Below are 9,857 nucleotides of genomic sequence, written 5' to 3'. Positions count from 1 at the left end.
CCCCGCCACCGGTTTGCCTCGGCCCTTGATTATAGAAATAAAATATCTCATCTGCCCATGAGAAGGGGCAATAAATACAAAGGTAAAAGAAGTGATGAGGTGGAAAACACAGTACAGATAATGAACGAGTGAGATGAGAGGTTTTGACTCGACATGCAAAGCAAGCAAAGCTCCAAACAGATATCTCATCCTCTCGTTCTTATTCTAATCTAATCTCCAAGAAACATACAAATACACAAAAAAAAAAAAGAAAAAGAAAAACAAGCACCGTGAAGTCACCAGTGCCCCTTCTTTACGCCACACCCTACCACTGCCCCCTACGCCAAGTTTAATATGGTCTCCTGTCGTAGTCACCGCCTAATAATTTATTAGTCACCACTTTTATTATGCTTTAGCTTACAATTTCTTTCTAAACCTAATCCTTACTCTTTTTTCTTTTTTGTCTTCTGCTTTAGCTTTATAAATCTTTATCTGAAAACACGTTTCTTCGCTTTGTTAGATAGTAGATAAAAAAAAAAAAATAACAAAATGAGAATAAAGATTCGAACCCAAACATTCGTATTAGAGTCTCATATTTTAATGTTTACAGTGTCTTCTTAAAGACATTACAAGTATCATTTCTTCCTTTATACTGAATAATAAGACAGTCTTGCCCTAACATAGCTTGAAAGCAAAATTAGCTCCACCCTTTTCACTCCAGGGTACAATTATCCTACTGTAGCCTTATCTAGAACATATCCTTAGAACGAGTAGAGCTCCAGAAGCGAGAGGGAATTTCCAAAGTCATATATAAGGTTAGAAAGGTGCATGCGATATGCATGCTTGTGGGGTAGTAAATCTTATCATGGTTTGTATAAAATGCCAAACAAATTCTCTTTCCCAATTACAGATCATCCCTTACTTTTTTCGCTCTGTCTCTGTAGCCTGGTCCCTAGCTAGCTAGTCTCATTTGTATATACCATGTAAATTATTCATCTTGGTGTTAAGGCCCTATTCACAAATATTTTTTTCTCTCTCCTTTTTTATTGCTTTTGAACTTGTTCACAAATTCAAGATTATTTTGGATAAATGACTCCAAAGGGTATTGAAATCCAAAGTCACGTAACCAAGTTTAAATTCAGTAAAAAAAATGAATTGGCAAAAAGGACACCATCAAAGTTAGAAGCGGAGACCAAATTAAAAATCTAATAATTGAATCTTGGGTTGGATTCCCAAAATAAAAACATAGAAATCTAAGATGGAAGGCATACGTACGTACATCTATAATATACATAAAAGTAAGATAATTGATTGGATCAATTGATTGACACCTGTCATTCTAAATTGAATTAATATTTTTTTGTACATCTTATGTCAAAACGGCGTTATTTTTGACATTTGAAGAGTTTTTTTTTACCCTTTCTTATTTTCAAACTGAATCGGTTTCTCTCTTAGCGTTCATTTTTGTTGTCTCCATTTTTTTCTTCTCAATTGTTTTCTTCCAAAAGCATCGCATCTTTGCTTCCAACAATCAACCTCTCAACTGTTGTTAGCCTTTCTTCTGCCCACTAGCCAGCTTCTATTTCCTCCCTTGTTGTGCCATACTCTCTCTCCTTCGTCGGTACCTCCTTTGTCTTTCTTCCCACTCTTTCCCCTGACAACGATGTCGCCATTTGTTTCTCTTCTATCTATGTCTTCCTTACTCACTTTGGTTGAACAATCAAGGTAAAAGATTAGTTTAATATTTGTGCTTTAGTTCTTTGTTTTTTTTTTTTGTCCATTTTATGACTTTGTTTTAAATTTATGTTTAATTTTTTGCTTTTTAATTCACTGATTTTCCTCATCAAGCATTTCTTATGATAGGCAAGTTGTAATTCTTATTGGCTTTGATTATTTCTGTATTTATCTTTCTTTGGGTTGAGAAAGGAAATTTGAACTTGATATCTCCTTTTTAAAAGCGTGGTTGCCGATAGGCTATTGTCTTGATTGTTGTGAATATTTTGTTAAGGTAGATTTCTATTTAGAAGGAAGACAAAACACTTATAACTTTTTCAATATATAAATAGCTCTACAAAGCAACAAATTTCAAAGACAACCCTAATGAGTGTCAATCATTGTTTAACCTTTCTTTAGCCCGATCTCCTCTATTTTGAATCTTTTCAAAATTAAAATCCTCAATTCTGTGATACTTATGCACATATATCATTAAGCAGAAACAAGTGTGCATTATCATTGAAAGTTTTGGCTTTTTGAGTTGAAATTGTTGTTGATTTGGTAAAGATTTGCAGATAGTTTGAGCATAAGTAAAGGTTTGATAGCTATTTCGGTTTTGGTTGAGTTTTTGTGTCTATCTAGTGGGATGATACTAGCCAAGTACTTAATATGTAATTTGATTTTCTCAAGATGTTTTACTTCAAAATTTAATTAGTTGCTTTGCTATAATTCTCTTTGTTTGTATTTAATTAGGTGTGTGTAGAAAAGACTAGCCTTGTTCCTAACCTTAATTTCTAGAGAGATGCTAGTTTTTGGATTGACATGTAATAATGTAGATAGAAAAAATTAAACAGAATAAATCAATTTTTGTTGTTTCACTTAGTGGGTATTTTTAATCTTTAATATATTTGGATAATATAATCTACCATACAAGGTAAAAAGCAAAATAGGTAAAATGCATCTTACCTACAACAGTGCATATAAACCCTGGGTTGTATTTTTTGAAATTTTTGTATGAATTAAGTTAGTAAATATTAGATGTAATTTTCATTGAATACTTGGAATGGCCTCTTGACTAAGATCAGATAAAATTCCTAGATCGTGTAAGAGATATCCTTTTTTTGAGTTGGCCAGATTTCGGAGATTGTTTGAGTTTATTTCTCTTTTCAATTGATACTATGGCATGTTAGTTATTATATGTTATTTACTGAATTGTTTAGATTCTGGTCTATTATTCTATATTTTCTCTTAGACAGTTTCAGCCAGTTATTGATTATCCATATAATTAATCATTTCATTTGTTTTCTACGTACGTTTGCTTTTCCATCATAATGTAAAGCTTTTTCTGTGTGTTGTAAAGGGGCTCTCATGTGCATCATGTTAAGCTTGATGGTGGATCTTCCAAGCAAGAACTGTATTTGTCAAAGGTAAATTATTTCATTCCCATTTGATTTTTAGAATAATTTATATTTTCTTGGATTACAACGGAAAGAATATTCCATGATCATCTTGTTGCCTTCTATAAAACTGATGCAAACACTACTATTAAGCATATTGGAACAACTTTAAAAAAGAAAGCTTTCAAGATAGTAGCACTACTTTTTCTTCATCACTTATTTGAATAGAACTCAAATTGTATGATGTAAATGATGTCTAACATTTGGTAACATATTTTACAATAGCAACTTGCAAGTATTGCATTAATATACAAACATGACTATAGGATCCAGAGCCATGTGGTGAGCCACGTCTTAGCTTTGGTTAACTGAGGAAAGAGGTTTCTAAACGTAGGCCAGCTACACCTTTGCAATATCTGATAGCTCTTTTGTTATTCCTCCTGACTATGATATTTGGTCTGAAGTTAGGTATTGCATCTCAGGTATTCCAATTTCGTAGAAACACTTAGACATTGTTTCATTGTACTGTAGAAGATAAAACAAGTTATATTTTTTGCATTTTTCTGGTTACACCATCTTTCTCACTTTGATATCAAATATTAATCGTGTGTAATCTCAACATTTTTTGCAATCAAGATGACTGCCATATTCCTTAGTTATTCGTTCAAAAAGGATCGCCAATGATGGGGAATTCTTTTGACAAAATAATGAGAATTTTGTTGATGATGGTATTTGAATAGAACCTTTCAATCTAAGCAAAGAAAGAGAAAAAGGATACTTTGACGCAGATGGAAACTTTGTTGAATATGTCAATAACAATGAAATCAAGGTAAATTATCTTTTCAACCTGAAGCTTCTAAATTATTATATCAAAACTTCTATTGACTACCACATGAATTTATTGTAGGATGCGTGGCTTGATAATATTGAAGATGATATAAAATACATAGGAAAAACATCTGAAACAACAAATGTTGCTGTCTTCACACACATTTGCTAGCTAGGGTGGTGCCACAACGCTTACTGCATGGTGTTGTTACGTTAAAGCTTTTGTCCCTTAGCTTACTGGGCTGATTGGGATTGTGCGTGGATCATGGCGCCTTGTTGTATTGATTCCCTGCTTCTTTTAGCTTCAGTCTGTCTCTACTATAGTTCAATCACTTCCAATGTGGTTTTGGCCATGATTTGGTCATAACTAGTTAAAGTGATGAGCATGAAAGTTGTAGTTCTTTCACATAGCCTTCCGGTGGTTCAAAAATCATGACAATTGGGCATTTGTTACTTGAGTTGTGCTCAAAACATGTAGCATGTTCAGCATACATCTACACCCATCCATCCTTACACAATTCATTGTCGCTTCAGCCTTTTTCATTTGTAAACCTTCAAAACAAGGAACTAAATCAATAGCAACTAAAACTAAAAATTTTAACACATAAATGAACTAAAATAATTGAAATTAAATTGACTCGACATGCTTTTATTAAATTAAAGAAAAACCACTAAAACAACTTAAACTATACCTAAAACTTAATAACTTAGCCATTTTAGCACCTAAAATATGACAAGATAACTATATGTAATAAAGTTATCACATAGAGTTATCCCCATATGTGTTTGATCTTCCATCTTTGGACCTTAGTTTTCAACTTTTTAATTTGGAGAATCCACTTTATAAACTGCTAATGGGCTTTCGCTGGTTGTTCAACCCATTTGAGAGCATTGTGTGAATAACTTTTTATTATCAATGTGTAGTTTGAAACCCTCTTAGAAGTTGAAAAGATCAAGAAAGCCTCATGGATTGCCACTATCTCAACTAAGTTGGCATCCTCAATTCAAATTGACTTATAAAACAAAATTCTGACCTTGCCATTACAATCCTTCATTGCACCTTTTATCTCTGCCTTTCTTGAACTTTCCTGGGTTGGCCCATCGACATTAAACTTAACTTATCCCTTTTCTGGTTTCTTCTATTCCATCTCTCTTTTGCCCTTGGTCTTTTTTCGAATTGCCACACCCTCTATGGGAAACCTATAAGTATACATTATTAAGGCATATTCCATAAGAAATTTAACACTTACACATGTTGCCACTCTTAATTTGGTGAGCTTAAAAACCAGTTTTGGATCACAACTCCTCCCCTAAAACCCCATGTCATTCTTGTAAAGCCACAAAGGCCAAATGATAGCATAAAAAGCCATCCTCCATATTCTAACTTCACCCTTGCAACCTATCATCAGGCTCCAAGCTAAGAAGGACATTTTAATGCACTTTGGGGCAACCCATTTCAAACTTTACTCATCACACCACAAAGACCATATTTTCCAAGACTCATTACAATGAATGAAAAGATGACTTACAATTTTAAGTAAGTAGTTACACAAGAAACAGATTGCAGCATTACAATTGATGAGACCTCGTTTGATCAGCTCTATCTTGATTGCAACTTTTTCATGTAGAAGCTGCTAGTAAAATGTCTCCACCTTATATGGTACAAGGTTAGACCATAATGATTTCTGTTCTTTTACTCCTCTGCTATTATTCTTCAACAGTTTTCGGTAGAAGGATCTCATAGAGTATTTTCCATTCGAGGACCTTTTCCATATGACCTTGTTAGCTTTATAATGCTTATGGTTTTGATTATGACAAAATGGTCAAATTTGCTAGAACATTATTTGAGAAATCCTTAACAAGTTCTTGAAATGACTTAACTCATATATTTGTTCTTACACAATTAAAAGCTTGATTGTTTTAATTGTATGAATTCTTAAAGTTACAAGCTTGTATGATTTAGTTGTATGAGTACTCTTAATCTCTCCAACATCCATCTTTAAGATATTAAAATTGAAAGATAGGATCAGAAATGGTGAAATTTATCACCAGGCATTCAAAGATGTTTGATCTTCACAACACCAAGGTTGTTTTCAAGCCATGATTTTTATTCTCAACTCAACAATTGATTACAAGGAAGACATGGCCAATGTTACATGGTGAATTGATGAAGAAATTGAAGATCCGAAAGAAAGAGTTGACCTTAGAGCAAGCATAGTAAACCTTATGGCAGTTGGTCAAAGAATTATAAAGTAAATAAGATATAGTCGACCCTTTAAGCTTTATAGTTGACCATGTTTCAAGTTGGATGAAAAATCATGACTATATGAAGCCATAGTCGACTCTAAGATAGATTACATGCATAATTCAAGATTTAAGAAGCCATAGTCTACTTTAACGAAGCTATAGTCGACCTTGAGATAGAGTACATGCAAGAATCAAAGATTTGAGAAGCCTTAGTCGACCTTCATGCTCTTATAGTCGACTACCCAAGGCCAGATGATTGTTGTACATAGATTTTAAAAGACAAACATCTAGTTTCTTGCTAAACTCATCCTCAATGGCTCTAAAATTTTTCCAAGCATAAAACGAACTTCTCTAACACCTTTTAAAGGTTGGAAGAGTGGAGAAAATCATCAAATACTTAAACATCAAATCCTATGAATAAAAATCGAAGAAAGAAAAAAAACTAAGCTAGAGCAAGCAATACGCATTCTTCCACTTTGCTTTTAAGCTATTTTTAAGCTCCAAATTCTTTTTGCCTTTTATCCTATTCTTTAAATGCATCTTTGTGCACATCATACGCACCCAACATTGTACTTACCTAGTAAAATCCACCTCTTAGAGGCACTCTTGCTATATGCTTTTTCTTTAAAGAAAAAGATGCGCTCTTTTTACTCTTGTAATGGTTCTAACTCACTCTTGAAAAGTTAGTGTGGGTTTATGGTTGAGCCTGTTAAAAACCATTGTAAGGGTTATCACTTGATCTTGTAAAAAAATCGGTGTAAGGGTGGGGTTGTCGCTTGATCCCATGAAAAAGCTGTTGTGAGGGTTATTGCTTGATGCCATTAAAAAGCAAGAACCCTTTTTAGTGGATTAAAAATTCCTTAGTGAGCTAAGGGAGTGGATTTAGGCATTTGAGAAAGTTGAGCCACTATAAAAATACTTGTGTCCTTACTTTTCATTGTTGTTTTGATTTTCATATTTGCTTTGTGGTTTATTGTTGGGAATTTATTTGAGAAAATCACTAGCCTTGTTACTCAACACAAATAGAAAATTTTATCTTTGAAAAGCATTTAGTTTTTCACTTGAAATGTTTTTCTTAAGTTGTTATTGTTTAATTTACTTGAAAAAATGTTTTGAGAAATTTTAAAACTGATCATTTGCCTATACTTGATTGAGTTAAATTTCTTAAGATTTGCTTATTCATTAAAATCTTTTTGGAACCTCCTCTTAAGATTTGAAAAAAAAGCTTTCTGGTTTAGGATCGACTATAAAATAACTATAGTCGACTACAGCTCCTTGTTCCTTAATTTTCAAGACTTTTTCAAAGTCCAATTCACTTTCCTTTTGAACATTCTTGTGTCACTTGATTCATTGAGCTAACATTACTAACAAACCTCATCCTTAAGCCTCTCATAGATTGGACAATCCATAAGCACTGTCATCATGTTTGCCTAATACCCTTATTCCCATCCAAATAATTGCATGCACATATTAATGCACCACACTCATATATCATCAACATGCTATCCAAACTCTTTAAGTCTCCCCATTTTGTTGCTAATGAATTAATTCTAAAAAAAGCTTCTTTCAACACCATTCCCTTAACCCATTCATCCTCCCAAGAATTTGATGTTTCTTTAATCACCACCGACATTCACATGTTGGACTTAACTTGCCAGAAAAAATGTTTAGTAAGGGAAAGAGGTTTAGTGATGTTTTTTCATACTTCAGACATTTTCCTATTTGCACTCCATTGAGGTAATAAGCTGAGAGGGTCGATTCCATTTTTTATCAATCACTTCCCTCCACAAACTCCCTTGCTATTCCCCATACCTTCATAACCATTTGTTTAGTAATGCAATATTTTTTAATTCAAGGTCCACTAATCCAAGCCCCCACTTTAAAGTGAGCACCTTACTTCACTCCACATAATGGATTTTTTTTTTCTTTTCTGTATCACTCCACAAAAACCTCCTTTAGATCCTTTCAAAATCCTTTTTCTACATTGTGAGGTATTTGAAAAAGGGACATAAGGAATATTGGGAATCGATCTAATAAGGGTAACATACTATCCTAAAGATAGTAATTTTGACTTCCACCTCACCAACCTTGTCTCAAATCTTTTCACAACCGGTTCCCATATTCTTAATGAATTTTGGTTCACACCTAATGGTAGCCCTAGGTAGGCAGAGGGTAATTATCCCATTTTGCATGAAATTATCTTTGCCTTTCATCCATCTCCCAACCACACTCATATCCACACCAATTCCCATTAAACTGCTATTTTGAAAGTTAATTCTAAGACCCAATATTACTTGGAAGCGTCTTAATATCCTCATCACATCCCTCAAATTTTGAAGCTTTTGTTTACATAATATTATTAAATTGTTTGCAAATTGTAGATGCGAGATCATCATTTCGTTCTTATCAATCTCCACACCCTCCACTAAATTTTTTTCTTCTACCTTACAAATCATGCACCTAAAAGTTTCACCTACCATATAGAAGAGAAAAGGGGAGATTGGACACCTTTACCTTGGCCTCTCCTCATCTTAAATTGCTTTGTGGTTGCCCCATTGACTTGTACTAAAATTATTGTAGTGCTAAAACATTCTTTTACCTAAGCTCTGCATGTCACTCTAAAACCCATTTCCTCCATTATGAGATTTGAAAATTTTCACTCCACATTGTCATAGGCCTTTCCAAAATCAACCTTAAAAACTAAGCCCCTTTGTTACCCTATTTTCATTGAATTAATCAACGTATTAGCTATTACAACACAATATAGCTGTTGTTTCCTTTTAGTGAAGGCAAATTGATTCCTACCTATAACCTCCCTGATTACAAGTATTAAATAATTTGCAAGTAGCTTGTCCACAATCTTGTACAACATCCTTAACAAGCTGATGTTTAAACTCATTTACAATGGTTTGGTTAGAAATCTTTGGAATAAGGAAGACAAATGATGAGTTTAACCGTTTCCCTAATTTTTCAGTATTATAAAACTCATTCATAAACTTCATGACTTGTTCTTTCACCACTTGCCATTGACTTTTGAAGAAGTTAAGGTTGTAACCCTCTAAGCCTAGTGCTTTATTTCCATGACAAGTTTGAATTGTCTGCCACACTTTTTCCTCAATGAAAGGTCTTTCCAAAGAGATCATTGACTCTTCCTCCAACTTTTTGAAATTTCCTTTTATATTTTGTTAGCTTTATTCTTGTTCTGCCATGACAAAATTAATTGAAGTCAATGAGCTTTGAAAATGAATGAAATATATTTTTGAATATGAAAAAAAATCCTCAGAGAAGTGTTAAAACTAAACATAAAAGAAAAATATATTGAAATGCTTTGATTGGTTGAACATGTTTTAAATATGAATGATCATACTCTTGAACTTAAAGAAGTAACTCTTAATTTTCTCAAAGACCTCTTGGTTTTAAAGTTCAAAGTGCCAACCTAAGAATCGAGTTCTTAAAAAAAATAGTTAAGTCTTTGAAAAATTATTTCTTTGATTACAGAATGATAACTTTATTATATAGAGTTATTTTGACACATTTTAGGGGCTTAAGTAGCTAAGTCTTTGAGATTTTAGGTTTGCATTTGAGTAGTTTAGGTGTTTTTCTTAGTTTAGTTAGATTATATGTTGATTAGTTTGATTTAATTTAATTTAGTTTAATTTTATGTTATTTTGTTTTAAATTACTTTCAGAATAG

General features: G+C 33.0%; 1 long non-coding RNA gene across 1 annotated transcript; it reads left to right on the top strand.

Annotated features, from left to right (window-relative positions):
* Positions 1,435–4,370, top strand: LOC18598725. Its single transcript, XR_001927841.1, has 4 exons — positions 1,435–1,704; positions 3,053–3,119; positions 3,416–3,918; positions 3,997–4,370. It is a non-coding gene; the product is annotated as an uncharacterized LOC18598725 (long non-coding RNA).

Source organism: Theobroma cacao, chromosome 5, assembly GCF_000208745.1.
Source record: "Theobroma cacao cultivar B97-61/B2 chromosome 5, Criollo_cocoa_genome_V2, whole genome shotgun sequence".
NCBI lineage: Eukaryota > Viridiplantae > Streptophyta > Magnoliopsida > Malvales > Malvaceae > Theobroma > Theobroma cacao.
Note: the sequence above shows the minus strand (reverse complement) of the source record. Positions and strands in the feature narration are given on the sequence as shown.